Source organism: Panthera pardus, unplaced genomic scaffold (genome assembly GCF_024362965.1).
Source record: "Panthera pardus isolate Hobbes unplaced genomic scaffold, ASM2436296v1 HiC_scaffold_16, whole genome shotgun sequence".
NCBI lineage: Eukaryota > Metazoa > Chordata > Mammalia > Carnivora > Felidae > Panthera > Panthera pardus.
This window is the reverse complement of record NW_026526721.1, coordinates 47,128,132-47,144,686: the sequence shown is the minus strand read 5'-3', so window position 1 is coordinate 47,144,686 and position 16,555 is coordinate 47,128,132. Positions and strand designations below refer to the sequence as shown.

The 16,555-nt window shown below is 36.1% G+C and overlaps 1 protein-coding gene across 3 annotated transcripts in view; it reads right to left on the bottom strand.

The window, feature by feature from the left end:
* The window catches only part of COL8A1 (collagen type VIII alpha 1 chain), a 151,904-nt gene that overhangs the window by 42,227 nt on the left and 93,122 nt on the right, over positions 1 to 16,555 (bottom strand). For 2 of the 3 annotated variants that reach the window (XM_053903251.1, XM_019448151.2), the window contains one exon: positions 12,850 to 12,969. The exons of the other annotated variant lie outside the window; for it this stretch is intronic. The gene's annotated coding sequence lies outside the window, so the exon portion shown is untranslated. The remainder of the gene's footprint in view (positions 1 to 12,849; positions 12,970 to 16,555) is intronic. 3 annotated transcript variants of the gene reach the window in all.

The window sequence follows — 16,555 nt, the reverse complement described above, 5'->3', positions numbered from 1 at the left end:
TTCTTGCTCTTATCAATCATGCATGGGTGATGTGATGACACTGTCCCCAAACTTTTGAGGCCGGGCTCAGTACAACACAGCTGCCTGCGTGTTCAAGACTGTGGTTCCCACAAAAGAGCCACTGGCTCAAACCCAGCACATTTCTTCCCTGATTCCACTGTAACATTTCTTTCTCAAGAGTATAAATCTCAGGCCGATATTTAACATTCCTTTGAAATGAACCGTGGACTTGTACCTTGTACTTCTTGAGAGCGGGGAGAGCTATGCTTCCATTACTCATATTTATAAAACATGTCCTAAACAGAAGGCATGATTTCATAATTCTCTAGTTATGGGTTTTTGAAACTCTTTTACAAAAGAACATTTAGAAACATCACACCAGCTTAGGCTGCTTTGTCTAGTTTAGAATTCTATCTCAGAGTGGGACTCCATGTGATAGCAGAGTATCATTGTTGCTATACATGGCTCATTCTTTCAAAAGTGGTAACGTAGCTTAACGATTCTTGAATTTAAAATTCTGAAATCAGATTAACTAGTGTAATTAGAAGGTTACAAGGTTTAGGAAACTAATTCTACCTCAGGCTCCCCTATTTTGGAAAATGATATTACTACTTATCTAGTTGCTCAGGCTCAAAGCTTAGGAGATATTCTTTTTTTTTTTTTCCCCATCAAAAATTCTGAGAGTTTATGTAGCCCTTTTTTAAATTAAAAAAAAGTGTTTTTGGTAAATGCATAATAACATTTTAAATTTAAGTTTTGACGTAATCTATGATTAAATGACATTGCATGATTCACAAGATAATGTTGAAAACTAATTTTATTTCCCTAGAAAATAGTTTCTCAGAGTTACTGCAGTTTTTGAGTACAATGTGATACAGTAGATCTCTAGAATTTATTCATCTTGCATAACTGACACTTTATATGCATTTGACAGCAACTTTCCATTTCCTTCTCCCCCCAATACCTGGCAATCACCATTCTGTTTCTGCTTCTATGAACTGGACTATTTAAGATGCCTAGGAGATGTTCTTGATTTATCCTTTTCTCACTTAGCCAATATATCAACAAGTTTTAGGACCTCTCCATAAAGATACATCCTGAGCCACTATTATTAAGGCACCAGCATATTTTGCCTGGACTGTTGTTACAGTAGTTTAACTAGAGTGTCTGCCTCCACTCTTGGCCTGAGTCTAATCTGCCCAGAGAAACCAGAATGATGATTTAAAGATGCAGACCAATAAAGACATCCTGTCAATACCCTCCTGTGCCTCCCTACTGAAGTTCCTATGAACTCTGAGTTGCCTCCACAGCCTGCAAGGCATGCATACTATGGCCTTGCCCTCTTCCCAGACACCATCTTGTTAGTCAATGTGCTCAGGCCAGTGGTCCCTTGCTATTCTGGAACAAGCCCAGCTGGCTCCCAGCCCTGGGACTTTCCACTCACTTCTCTTTGCTTGAACTCCCTTTCAGATCTCTACATGAATTGGCCTCCTTCAGACGTGTGAACAAATGTCACCTCTTCAGAGAGGTCTGCCCTGATCATCTGATTTAAAACAATGCTCTCAACTCTCTTGGTTGTGGTTTTTCTTTATTACTAGACACAGTATTACATATTTATTTGTTTTCTAGTTTATTGTCTTCTCTTCAACAAGATAGAATGTAAGCTCTGAAGGTGGAATGTCATTTCTGACCTCCTTCACCCTTAAATCCCCTACACTTAAAACAGTGCCAGGCACACAGTAGATTCTCAACACATGTTTGTTGAGTGAATTAATGTAGACTTTCTACTATGCTTAGGATCTAATTAATCTTCTAATTAATCTTTTTTATTCAAAGAATCACAAGGTAGTCATTTTGTGTCAAGGTTTTATTGTTAAAAGAAACTATAATTATGGGGCAAGCATAGACTAAAAATTGGGATATATGGACCCTCAATTATTTACTTATTTTTTGAAGCTTTTTAAAATTTCTGTTTCAATTTCCTTCATTGCTTTATTGCAAATAAAGTTGATAATAACACTTACCTAGCCTAATTCTGAGTTTGCTATGAGCATTAAATATATGCAAATATATTTGCAAACCTTGATTTGCAAGCATAATTCGTTCCGGAAATATGCTAGTAATCCAAAGCACTTGTGTATCAAGGTGAATTTCCCCATAAAAAATAATGAAAACTCAGATGATTTGTTCCACAGCTCAAAAATATTCATATAAAAATGATTACAATACTGTAATATAATAGAAATAATGAAGAAAATACAAAATATAAGCAAAAATAAATTAATCTGCACTTACTTTTGAAAACCTTCATGGCTGGTGTGAGGGAGACGAGAGAGGAGGATTATTGTGTTGGATGACTTTCACTATCACTAACAGACTCACTGTTATTTATTGGCTCAAAGGAGTCTTTTTCTGCATGGGGGCCATTGTATATGCTCACACGGATGTTGACTACAGTATTAACAACTGTTATCATATACTGTATTTAATGTAACTGACAATAAGGCAGCAGAGGAAAGGGTCTCTATCTGCAGGCAGCCTGACCTAGAATGAAGCAAGCATTCCTAAGCTTACCCTTGAATGGAAAAGCAAAGGACTGCCCATAGGTGCTTTGAAGCAATGAAAAATACACTAGTGCTAGTTGTGGGTATCTTCTAACTTCCTGAAAAATCACTGATTTCTGCCAAATACCATGGCCTGAGACCAAGCATCCGAACATAGGAAACAATCACCCACAATCCCGCAGTGAGAGAGAGAGAGAGAGAGAGAGAGAGAGACAGAACCATTGGCTCAGTTGTGATCATGTGCTGTTCAGCATCACATACTACTTGTGTTGCAAGACATTGCTCATTTATCAAGTTAAAACTTATTCGAAGTGTTTGCTTGTCTTGCAGAACACTCACTCGCAGAACAAGTTACCCACAATCCAAGTTTTACTGTACTTGGAATGAGATAAAAATCTATTACAGTGAGATAGTGATATTTTACTTCACTATATTTTAATTATTACCCTTTATTCCTTGAGCTCTGTCTACATGTTTATTTTCCTTCATGATCAAGAATCTTTATATCAGCATATCTTAGCATATTATACATACACAATACAAAGAAACTGTTAGTACTTTGTTTTGGTAACCATTCTGTACTGTTTGGCCTACTGAGGTAAGAAATGGTTTAGTAATGGAAGTGTTAGATAAGAAGCTAAAAGGATTAGCAGGGACCAGGTTTTTAAATCCAAGCAAATCTCTGATCACAGAATTTGAAGTGAAGGGGGTTGAACTTCAATCCACCAGCAAAGATGTGAGTTTCCTGCCCTTTGGTGAGGACTCTTGGGAGGCTGGAACAGGCAGGGATGCAGAGTTCGGGCACACAGGCAAGTGCATCCGGGAAGAGAAGTGAAGCATTGATCTACTTCACTGCAAATGCCATGAGTGTTATTATTTACTGCTAGCACTGCCCGACAGTAGATCAGAAGATCAAATCTTCTGTCCTGTCTCCTTTCCCACATGTAGGACCATTTAAGAAAAACCAAACTGGTTACTGCCCATTGCTTCCACATTTCCTCTTGTGATCACACACACTGGATAACTCTTAACTCTAAAATCCAATCTGATTTTAAAGAATCCCCAAAGAATGTAAACTACATTTTTTTTTGTACTTTATAGATGAAGAAAGTGGAGCCCAGAGAGGTTGAGCAAGTTGTCCAAGGTTGCATAACAAGTTGGAAGTTGATTCTAAATTTTTGCTCTTTTTGTTGCATGACAATGTCTTTGGGTGGGTAGAAGCATTTCTTTATTTACATCAGTTGATTTCATTTGGAAGAATCAGAAAAAACTCATTGCTTCAGTATGTATTTTATGAGTTTTTCCCCCAGATAATTGACTTGGGCCTGATAACTATTTACAGGTAACAATTGTTTTGGTAACTATTTTAAACTGCCAACATAAGAGAGGCTGGCTAGAGTAATCTCTCTCCAGGAGCTGTCTAGGTTCAATTCCAGCTGTACACGTTACTGGTTGGGCAGCTTCAGGCAAGTTTCTTAATTTTTTTGTACATTGTAGTTATATTTTCTTTCTGGAAAAATGGGGATAATAATTGTATCTGTCTCATTGGGCTGCTGTGTGTAACAACATATATAAAGTATTAGAGCAGTGCCTAGTACACAGTAAGTGCTATATACATGTTTATTCGCATAGTATCTAGATATAAATGTAAATGATGCCAGAGTACATTAGAGCTTATTCTTAGGGGTTCTCATCTTGAATATAGTTTCATAACAAAAAAGCAGTGTCCAAATGAAAGCAGCATTTCATTGTTGTTTCTAGATGCAGTAATTCAAAACCATCACTAGATGGCAATTGTAATCCATTGTGACTTGAGCAGCAGCAGGATTCAGTGGATGGGTCAAAACCCACAATCTATTTTCTGTGCCTCGCATGCAGCACTGTGAACTCAGGCTGCCTCTTCCCCACAAGATGGGCCTTAAACAAAACTGTTACGGTTAGCAACGTTTGCCTTCTGAGTCCTCTCCCAGGACTCACCCACAGGCTCTCAGTCCTCCTGATGGTAGCCTCACAGAAGCCTGGGTTCACTTGCCTCCATCCTACTGTGAATTTGCATTATCAGGAGTGCTGTCACCAAGGTGACTATGGGACAGTGTCACAAGATTAGAAGCTTAATTAGTGGTTCTCAAAATGTTGTCCTTCCACCTGCAGCTTCAGCATCAACTGGGAACTTGTTAAAATGCAAATAACTAGTACCCCATCTCAGACCTGCTGACCAGGAATCTGTGTTTTAACAAGCCCCTCCTGATGATTCTGATATCTGCTAAAGCTTGAGAACCACTGAGATGAACCAATGTTTAGCATCATATAAATGTTGGCATTGGGCGGATCCTCAGAGAATATTTTGCACAGCCTGTTCATTTTGCCGAGAAGGTAACTGAGTCCAGAGAAGTTACATGAGCTGAAGACCACAGGGTTAGGTTTGTGGCAGAACCAGGTCCCAGGGTTTCCAAGGTCCATCTCCCAGCTATTCCCACCCTTACCCAATTTTCCCCTCAAAACTAAGGTCACTAGGTACACATTCTAGACCAATCCCTACTCATGAAGGAAAAATAACTTATCTTTTTATACAGGAGTGGGTTCATTCAATTGACATGTCTACAGGGATAAAAAAAAAAATGGAGTGTGACGCATTTTCAGTTCTATGTGTCAGTGTGTGCGTATGTGTGCGTGCGTGCATGTGTGTGTGTGTGTGTGTGTGTGTGTGTTGGAAGTGAGGGAGGATCAAGTAAAAAAAAAGCCACATTCTCAATGGCCAGGAGAGGCATATGTGCAGGGTACCCTGGGTAACAGAAGAGTGCAATTAACACAGGTGAAGCGATTAGGGAAAATGCCTAAGAGGAGGAGCCTCCAGAGCTAAACTTTGGGTGATGGGTTGGAGTTCAGCAGGAGAAGCAAGGAAAGGACATTCAAAAAGAGAGATCAGCATAAGCAAGGGCATGGGGCCATGAAACTGTGGGGAATCACAAGAGATTGGTCTGATTGAGGGAAGTATGTATGTGGAGGAATTGTCATGTCAGAAATAATAATAATATTACTACTATTAGCAATAGCTGACATTTACTGAATATTAACTGTGTACCAAGTACTGCACTAAACATTTTACATATACTATTAATTTAATCATCAAACAATTTTATGAGAATCTACTCCTATTCCTATTTTATAGATGACAATAGAAACACATGCACTGTTCTATTTTCCTTAAAATCAAGGGTTACTATTTCTATTTCTTGGCCAGATATTGAACTTGGAAAAAGAGCCTTGATATTTACTTGTTCCAGAATGTATATAACGTATAGTAAGTATATAATTTGAAGATGAGAGGAATATGTTTTTAATAATAAAATTTTATTATAAGCATATTTTTCATAAATGCATAAAATCAGGAGGCTTTTGACAGCCTGTCTTTTTTAACTCAAGGATTGAATGTCGCATTACTTTCTGGTCTATCAGAAACTGTGGAAGTAGCCAGTTTCTCATGATAATAGACTATTTGTGTCAGAAAAGTGGCAAAGAAAAGCTCATTTCAATTATTTGACTCACTGAAGAAAGGAAGCTAAGTAACGAGTGAATGATCTGGTCTGCTATCATTGGCTTTGTTATATTTTTTATTTTTGCTGTATAAGCATTCACTATGAATGTGCTTTTCACATATTATATGGATATTAGTCGATACTAGTATCTCTCCTTCCTTGTATACGAGTACCCACCACCAAACCAAAAACTCACGTTTTAAAGTTCTCGTAGGATTTGGAATACCTAGCTGTTCCTAGGTAAGCTTCCAGAAATTCTTGGATTCTTTGTGATATTTTTCAGTGATTTCATCTTTTTTCCTGAGAAATTAATTTTTCTGCTCCTTAGTTTTCTCATCTACAAAATATTGGTATTGGATGAGATAATCTAGAAGTCTCCTTTCAGCTCTAATGGTCTGTGGATTTATGATTTAATGATTAAATGGCACACAAAGCACATTTCTGAGTTTTCTTTGTAGTAAAGTTTTCATGTTGTTTCCATGAAAGAAGTTATCAAACCAAATATTTCTCCCCGAATTTTTAATTGGGATGCTTAGAATAGCTCTATATTTCCCTTTTTAGGATCACTAAGACCTTATCCAGCTCAAAGAGGTGATTATACGATATATTCCCATATGGCGTTTTATACATCTCCAGGCTAAGAACTAAAGGCCAGTTTGAAGCAGATGCCACTGAAAATGATGGATGGCCAATTTGTTTCAAGGTGGAAGAGGTGCATCTTATATGATGCTCTGCTTTTCTGATTGCTGCAATAACAATTTAGAGTTCATTTTATAACCTTGATCTTTACAGTTGCGTTCACAGTGGAGGCTAAACCACTTTCTCAAGAAAATCGAGAAAACCTAACTCAGTTTTCACCTTTCTTGTCTAGAGAACTTGAATAGTCCACAGTTTGCTTTACCTTGAATCAAAGGAAGTGCAATAATCCCTGAAAGGAGAACCTATGAAATGTGTTATTATTTTGAAATTTTGTGATTGAGAAGAAAATTTGCATTTCACTCCTCTGATATGATTTTTGCCTGTCTTGATTGCAGTCAATTTGGAGTGGATTACAAAAGTTTTTCTTTTTACTTATTATAAAAGCAATGCGTGTTTATTCTGGAATTATTACAGAAAAGTGTAAATAAAGACATAGAGACACCTAAAATTCTGCCACACACAGTTGGCTATTTCTTTTTTCTTTTTCTTTTCTTGTAGATAAGCAAGAACATTAAGAAATTGGCAACAAGTTCTACATTATATTTTGAAACCTTCTTTTAAAAATTAATATATAATTAGCTAAGTTACACAATTTTTAATCTCTACCCTCAAAGGTAACATATTACTATCATTGTATTAAAAGTTATAAAATTCTTTAGTTTTCAGTTTTGTCATTTTCAGTGCCATTTTGATTTCAATCCCTTTCTGTTTGTTTTCATCCTCCTTTTTCTAGAATGTATTTAAGATAGTTTCAACCCACTTTCCTCTAAATGGGTATAATATATAGAAGAAAGCATACCTCTGAAATTCATATCACATTGTTTTGGAGGGTTTTGTTATTTTTTGTTTTGTTTTTAAAGTTTATGTATGTATGTATGTATGTATGTATGTATGTTTGTATGCGTGCATGTATGTATTTTGAGAGAGAGAGCACAAGAGAGTGAGTGCAGGTGAGGGAGGGGCAGAGAGAGAGAGGGAGAGAAAGAGAATCCCAAGCAGACTCCTCATTGCCATCGTGGAGCCTGACTCTGCATGAACTCATGAACTCATAAATTCGTTAACTGACTGAGCCATTCAGGAGCCCCTGTTTTTTGTTTCTAACATGAAACCTTTGCATTATAAACAATAGACAAGCTTCAATACCTGCCAGCAGAGCCATAAACATTTCTGTTACAATATATAGGAACATATTGTAACATAAGTAAGGTAACAATTTTATTGCTGCCTTTAGAAAGTGAACAGTAACTCCTCCTTCATATCATCTTATTTATAAGTATGTATTTTTCAAAAACATGTTCACAAGCCTACCAACTTGTGTACTCTTTGAGGGCAGAGCTCTGGTCTTATTATCCCATACTCCTTCAATGTCTAAAACTGTTCCTGATCCATTGTGTTTGCTGGATAAACATTTGTGGGGTTGAAATGAATTAAATGGAATCAATTCCAAATATTTTAATACTTTTGTGATAGGTTGCATTGTGATTTCAAATAGCATTGCAGTAAAAGGCAGCAATGGTTAAGAGTTTAGCTTCGGCTCCCTTTTGCTAATTTTCAAATCCCCAAATGAGATAATCTTGGTTTAACTCTCAGCATTGTGCTGAGTGCACATAATCAATGCCAAGTAGATGTTAACTTTCAGTGATTTGGGCTATTTTTTACTGTAATATATACTTTTCTCCCTAATAAGAACCCGTTTTTTCCTGAGGACTTTCTGTTGGATTTTTCAAAATGGGAATAAACTACTTCTTTAGGGATTATATATAAAATGTCTTAAAGAGTTGGTAGGGGGAATAAAATATACTGTATTTTATGCTAAATTTATATATAATTACTATTTTACATTGCCTATATCACCTAATACTCCAATGTCTCATTCACTCATAATGTTTAATGGGAACATATTTTAAAATAAAGTGTGTTACAGAGTCATAAATATAATTTATAGTTCTTTCCATGGTACTTTTACTCCAAGCCTTTCAAGCATCCAGCAAGTCTAACATGACCCTTTTCAATGAATGAGCAATTTGAGGCATCAACTAATGAAGTCTGGATTTTCCCCTGTATGTGGAAGATATATGAAAATGACCAAATTATTGATGTGAATCTGCATTGCTCTAAGTCTGACAGAATATTTGGAAATTTGTCTCAACCACAACAAGACAGGTGCAAAAACAAGCCTAGTACTGTGAAAACTCTGAACAATGGAATTCTCTAGTCCAGCTCTGTCCAACAGAAACAATGTGAGCCATTCAAACATCAGAAACAATGAGAAACATGTATTACTTCACATTTTCTAGTAGCCACATTAAAAAATTTTAAAAGAAACAGGTGAGATTAATTTAATGTTTTATTTAACTCAAGATATCCCAAATATTATCATTTTAATGTGTACTCAATATAAAAAGTATTGAGATTTTCCATTCTTTTTTTCTTTTTTCATTCAAAGTCTTAGAAATCCCACATGTATCTTACACTCATAATACATCCCAACTGGGATTAGCCACATTTCAAGCACTCAATCACCACATGTGGCTCATGGCTACCATAGTGGGCAGTGCTGCTCTTGTAATTTCAGCTTTGGAGGCACCAGAGGGCGGCAGTGTGGTACAGAGGTAAAAAGACAAGGACCAGCTTGGAATCATGTGTGCCTGTTCCTGGCTGTGACATTGGATATTGAAGTGACTGTGAACAAGTGATTTAGTGTCTCTGGGTCTCAAATTTCTACTTTCTGTAATGGAGGTTGTTAATAATTGCCATACTCCTCATAGGAGGCTGGGTGGAGATTAAATAAGATATTGTATGTGAAAGTGCTCTGTTAGATCATAAAGCACCATACATATGTAAGGCATTATTACTCCTATTATTGTAGATTTACTCTCATGACTTGCCCAAGGCCACATTCCCAGTTGGTAGGAGAATCAAGGATAGAATCTGGGGCTTCCGACTTCCAGCCATCTGCTTCAACTAAAGGCTGTTTGTACCAAGCTAACTTTAAGAAACAAAACAAAACAAAACAAACCCCAAACCTTTTTATTAAAAAAAAAAATAAGGAAGAGGGTGTCAGTAAGAAGTAAATCCATATTAAATAGGGTCTTATTGACCACTGTTATAATGCTCTGAAGTTAAAATTAAACATACAGGATATTTATATACTTATAAATCAGAATTACGACCGTTAAGGATTGGACTTTATTGCTGTCATATAACATAAACCCCCACATTCTTCAATGTTTCAAACAACTTCTAAATTGAACTGTGGTTTCCCCACTCGATTTATCTCCCAAATATAGTACAACCACAAGAAAGCCTTTCTGTAGTGGGCCTGATTAATAAACCAGATATGGATCAATTCAGCACGTTTTCCATGGATATTTTTGGTTACAGATGTAGCTCATTAATTCCCATGTGTGAGACACCTTGCTAGTGTGAATCCAAGAGACACATTAATCTCTAAACAAAAGTGTGACTAATTCAGTTCACTTCATACTATTAAAGTGCTTGCTGTGTGTAAGGCACATCAGGTATTTCAATGAGTGAAAGGAGTTTATTTCTATGATAATTGTCACTTAGAGATATTTATTATTTAAATTGAAGAAAGTATGGAAATTACCTACCAAAATGTCTATGACATATGATTCAGTAATCTGTATTTTCAGAAAGTAAAAAGATGATCTGAAGGATAAATCCTGATTACTTTAAAATAATTTTAAGGGACGCCTGGATGGCTTAGTCGGTTAGGCATCCAACGTGATTTTGGCTCAGGTCATAATCTCACAGTTTCTACTGGGCTCTGAGCTGACCCTGCAGAGCCTGCTTGGGACTCTCTCTCTTTCTCTCTCTGCCCCTCCCCTGCTCGTGCTCTCTCTGTCTCTCTCCAAATAAGCAAACTTAAACAAATTAAAAAAAAACAGACACAAAAATATTTTTAAAAGTGACATTCTTTACCTTTGAAGGGCACACAGCAGATTAGCTCTCACTATTTCCATTTTTCTAACTGTAAGTCAATCGTGGTTTTCATATTTACACTTTTTTGGTTATTTTCTACATTCCTTTCAAATGAATTTCTTCATAGAACTTTAAAACCACACAAAACATTTAGAGCTTTACACTATGTGAAATTAGGCACAAACCAAGTTCATTTTCACTAAGAAGAGACACATTCAGAAAGTTCTTTATTCTTTTTTCTGTCAAAATTCCTTCTTAAAAATGAGTTTCAACTGGTTATTTTTATTAGAAAACTATCATATATAAGCTTCAAGTCTGCTGACTTGATGACTGTGCTGAATAAATGTAATTTCTATTTTCATTTGCTGAATCATTGCTGTTGACGATTGAATGAAATCATTTTTTGCGTAACCTTTACATTTTATTGCTTTTGCACCCTAGTTTAAAAACAAAGCTTAATTTTTAAAAAGTTCAATAAAGTGTATTTTTGATATTTCCACTATAACTTTATAAGCAATTCCTCTCCTCTGCCCTATAGTAACCACCTCCTGCATTTTTATGATTTAGTTTAACATTATTATTGTAATTTTTTACTGGGTGAGCCCATCAATGTCCTTGGCAGCAAGATTTTGTTACAAGAAATCCAGAAGCTGAGCCTGTAGTTGATTGCAACAATTATAAAATTTCTCTGAATTGAGTTCAGAGCCTTACCCTGACATTATGAATGTAACAGAGTCATACCTCCTTCATCAGCTTTTCCAACATACACGATTGGTTTCAGTCCTATAAGCTGTTGCTTAAACGAACATATATTTTTTATTCAATGGTTTTGCATTATAAATATTTCATTTGATTAACATCTGGCTTTGATGGAATCCAGCCAAAATAATTAAAGGTACCTGTAGTAAAAATATGATACCTAAGGAAAATCATTAACGTACTTGCATTTCTTCAAAAATTCTGAATGAATTCATTCTAGACAGGATGTGGTCATGTGGCATTAAGGCCAGATGCTGTGCTTTTTCTTTTTGTTCAAGTACACCTTGAGCACAATGTAAGAATCTGAGGAATCTCAACTATTTACTCTTTAAATGACTAAATAAAATTAAATAGACTATGAAAAGTCATTGTACCATTGAATATTAGGAAATAATGAGTTGGGTGTCCAAAAGTCACACTTAAGACCAGGCAATGGTAATAAGCATAGGATGGCTGGGGATACTATGAGATAATGTCTACTCTTCAGAAATGAATGGTATTTTTCTTTCCAACTGAAGTTCAAAAGTTAATGATGTGCTTTATATTTTAATTGCTTCTACTAAGAGATGAATTAAGGGATAAGAAATACTGGCATGCTGTTGTTTTTAAATTGTGGATATATCAATACTGAATATGAATAAAACTGTACTTGATATATCATGCTCTGTTTCATAGATCCTAGATTGTTGTTAGGAAAATTTAGTATATGTCACTTCAGTCATCTGAAAGGAATCATTTCTTCATTACAGCTCATAACTTAAAACTATAAAGTATCAGCCAGAAAAAAAAAACACAAAAACAAACTTGGCCCAATTAAGAGTAATTCGATAATGGTAGGAAAGCACATACAGACATGATGGGAGATGATAAGATTATTTTAATTTTCCCATTTGCACTGGAATTATTTATTTTACAAATCTCCAGATCTTTTATTACTTAAAACCCTCTGCTGAATCATGAAAAGAAGCTTAAGTTAGCAATTTTCCTCTGCAAAATCTAGCTGCTAGCATCTGGTGAACACTTGGATACCCAGTCAGGTCCTATGGAAATAATTATTTTAAGACTGTATTCAACATGCCTGGGCTTAAAAATCAGCTAGAATCAGACTCTGCACATGTATTTTACCCTGGGGGATTTTAAAGGCTGGCATTAGTAGCCGTGGTCTCAAGGCTCTTGCAACAGTGAAGACGGGGATGGGACACAGGACCTGCAGGCAGGCCGGATACACCCCAGTTCTGCCAACCGCCCCTGTGTTCCCAGACAGCAACATCCTTCCGTCTGCACTTGGCCCATGGACCACCCAGCGACGGGCCACTGCACTGCCCTCCATTGCTTCTCACACTTACATTGAGACTTGGCCGGCCTGAGGAACCGAGAACCAGTGTCCTTGCTTGTGCCTTCCTGTGGCACTCCTGGGGCTGATTTCTGTCTCTTTACTAGATGCTGCTTCACTTCCTGAACAGCTTCTGAGGTAGAGAAAAGAGGATGCTTTTACTCAAATGGGAGACAACAAGAAGCTGAATCATTATCAAAGTATATTGTTTTGGGATCAAAGGTGAAATTATATAATAGGAATGTATAAATACACACTTCAATAAAAAATTGCTATTATTTACCAGAATGTAAGTGAACTGTTAGGAGATATTAGGGATCCTTGTATACAGACTAGAAGAGAATAATTTTTTGTGTTTCTGTGTATGCAAATATGCACTTATTTATTTTAACACATACAGTATATAGAATTTTTGTCCAGATAAGCAATCTATTGTATATTTTTATTGCTTTTCATGGTTATATTATGTGTTAAGTTCTCATTAATTTAATTCCCATTGATACACATTTGAGATAATTTAGAAAGGATATGGCATTTGCTATAGAGGAAGAAAATTTATGAGGAAGTAATGCCTGAGGGAGAAAAGTTAGATTTACTTAAGAAAATTAAACTTTTCCAGCAACACATTTCTATCTAATTTGCATAGAACAGTATTTGAGTTAGAAATTATTCTTTGTTATTTATCAAGTCAGATCTGATAGAGTTTGGCAACACTTTTGGGTTTCCATTTGACCTTTTGCTGTAATTTAATTAGCTGGATATACTTTAGAAATCATCTGTAATTTCAACTTTTCAAATCACGTGGGACTTCTCTCCACTTAAAATCAATTTTCAGATATTTAACTCTGTGTTTTGGATAATAGGTACTCTTTATTTTATTTTGGTATATTTCATAAGGACTTGGTTAGGAAATATTCTCTACACTTGTTGCTCAAATAAGATTTAAACAGGAGCAACTTCAGACATTTAGATCAATAATAAGATTGGTTGGTCAAGAAATAAGTGCAGAACTGGGTATCCAGTTCAAAATTTCTGCAATGTGATATAAATGATATATTCTGGAGTAGTAATATTCAGTAAAACTTTCTGTGATCATGGAAATGTTACATACTTCACTACTCAAGACGGTAGCCACTAGGCACATACGGCTGCTGAGTTCTTGAAAGGTGGCTAGTATGATTGAGGAACCGAATGTTTAGTTTTATTTCACTTTAATATTATTTGAATGTGTACTTGTGGCTAGTGAAGGATATAGGTCTAGAGTTTTTCTGTATTCTCTATTTAACATGAAGTGAAGAAGTACCTGAATGTCTTCTAGCTGTTGAATGTCTATAAAACATGTGTCCCCAAAACACAAGGCTTGGGCTCTGATGTATGCGCACAGGCCTGATGGCTGGATATAGCAACATTCTGAACTTTGGTTCAACGGGTGGATATTCAGACATAAATAAAGTCTGGGTTAGCCATATGTGATTTGAGAATGCTTTGTCTCTAGAAGGCCATGGGATCTCAAATTATCTCTAATAATAAAGTTCAATGATGGTAAATGGACTCAAGGGCTTGACTTTTCTAGTTCATTCCTTGTATGGTGTGATTGGCAGTTAATAAAGAGAAATATGAGGGAGATTCTGCACAAACAGCAGCTTCCATGAAAATGAAACTCTTCACAATCAGATTGGGTAGGAGGAAAAGGCTGATACACACTTCTGTACCTTTGCCCAAAGTATTCTTTAATACATATTCATTGAGCACTGCTATGTGCAGGACACAGTGCTTTGTGTTGGAAACAAAATGTTGAAAAAAAAAAAAAAAAACACAGCCCCCTCCCCTCATGGTGGTTAACTGTATTAGATAATACGATTTCTTCCAAGGTCTTCTTCCAAAATTCATTTTTTTCCAGGATATGGTGAAAATAAAATAGGAGACAGATACACAGAAGAGATAGAAATGCTGATCACTGTTACATGTGTATCATACATCTTACTCGTTTTATTTCTCTCTGCAGCTTTCACAGCCCTGCACCCAGTGAGATGACAAAATCAGTTTTTGAAATGCAATACTGGAAGCAGAGAAAATAACCCAAAAGACCTCAATGGCATTTTTAGAACGTGAGATGAGTATTGTCATTTAGCATTTACTGAGTGTTTACAACATATGTTTAATATGAGTTCTTTCCTATTAGCCAGAAGAATGTCCTTTACTAGTTTTTTGTTGCTGTTATGGGATGACACTTTTTTCTTTGCCAGTTGAAACACTGTAAGAAAGAGTGCTACAATTACCATTTAAAAATGAATCAAATTCTGGGGGACCTAGGGGCTCAGTTGGTTAAGCATCTGACTTCGGCTCAGGTCATGATCTCATGGTTTGTGAGTTTGAGTCCCATGTGGGGCTCTGTGCTGACAGCTCAGAGCCTGGAGCCTGCTACAGATTCTGTGTTTCCTTCTCTCTTTGCCTCTCCCCTGCTTGCACTCTCTTTCTCTTTCAAAAATAAATATACATTAAAAAAATAATAATAAATAAAAATGAATGAAATTATTCAATATTTAAACATGATTGCAAGACCTGAAAAGGACGATTAGCTCCATAGGCCTAAAGTAGATCATCGTATTTTAGTTCATTTTGAAAAACTGAGCCAGAAATGTGGCAAAGTATTAAGCAAGAACAATTTAGTTAGACTTCTCTTTTTTTTTCTTTTTTTCTTTTGCCTCTACAGCAATTATGTAATTAAATGTATGGTTCAACCTGCATTTTTAGATGAACTTTCAAATGTGTCACTGATGGAAATTTAAGGATGAAAAGGATTAAAAAATTAAGTGAATTCGACTACAATACATAATACTCAAAGTATCTAAAGACCTTAAAATCATTCCTCCAAATATATTATTTGATAATGTCCCTGATTTTGTGGACAGGCACATTGAAAATAATTTTAAAAAATGCCTCACAAAACAATGCAGAACTCACAAAGAAAAAAAAAGAGATAAAGTTATATAAATACTGAAAAACCAGTTGCATATTAAAAATCATGAACAAAATTAAAAGGTAAAGCGGAGTTTGCTTTATTCTTTGAACAGTTCCAGCCTCTATGGAGGATTGAAAACACGGCCACAAGTTCTTTGATCCTCTTCTGTGTTTCCTCCCATTTAATCTGGGAGGATTTGTGTCTGCTTTGACCAATGGTGCACAGTGGAGATGTCACTATGTAACTTCTGAGCTTGGGTCATAAAAGGCCACAAAGTTGCTTCCTTGTTTCTAAAATACTGCCTTTTAGAGTTCTGAGCCTCCAAGTAAGAAGTGAGACTACCCTGAGACCACTGTGCAGGAGCAGACACATGTTGGTGGGCCAGGTGGCAATGTTGGCAGAGCTTAGACTTTCTTCTATTCTTGCCAGCTCACTAAACATGTGAGTAAAGCCTTTTGGGGTCCTTTAGAGCAGCCAATCTGCCAGGCAAGTGAGGAGTAAGAGCAGAAAAAGCAACCAGCCCAGACCCATACAATTATGTGATAAAATAAAATGTTTGTTGTTTTAAGCCACTACATTATGAGGTGGCTTGTTATGCAGCAACAGATGAGTGGAGCATGCCCTCCTGAATGTATGATGTTTTTACAATGAAAATTTAAAATTTGAAAGTGAAATACCTTCTGGAAAGTTATTTGCAAAAATTGGTAAAGACAGTCTTTTTTTTTTTTTTTAGGACCATGTTAATAGTTGTCTTATA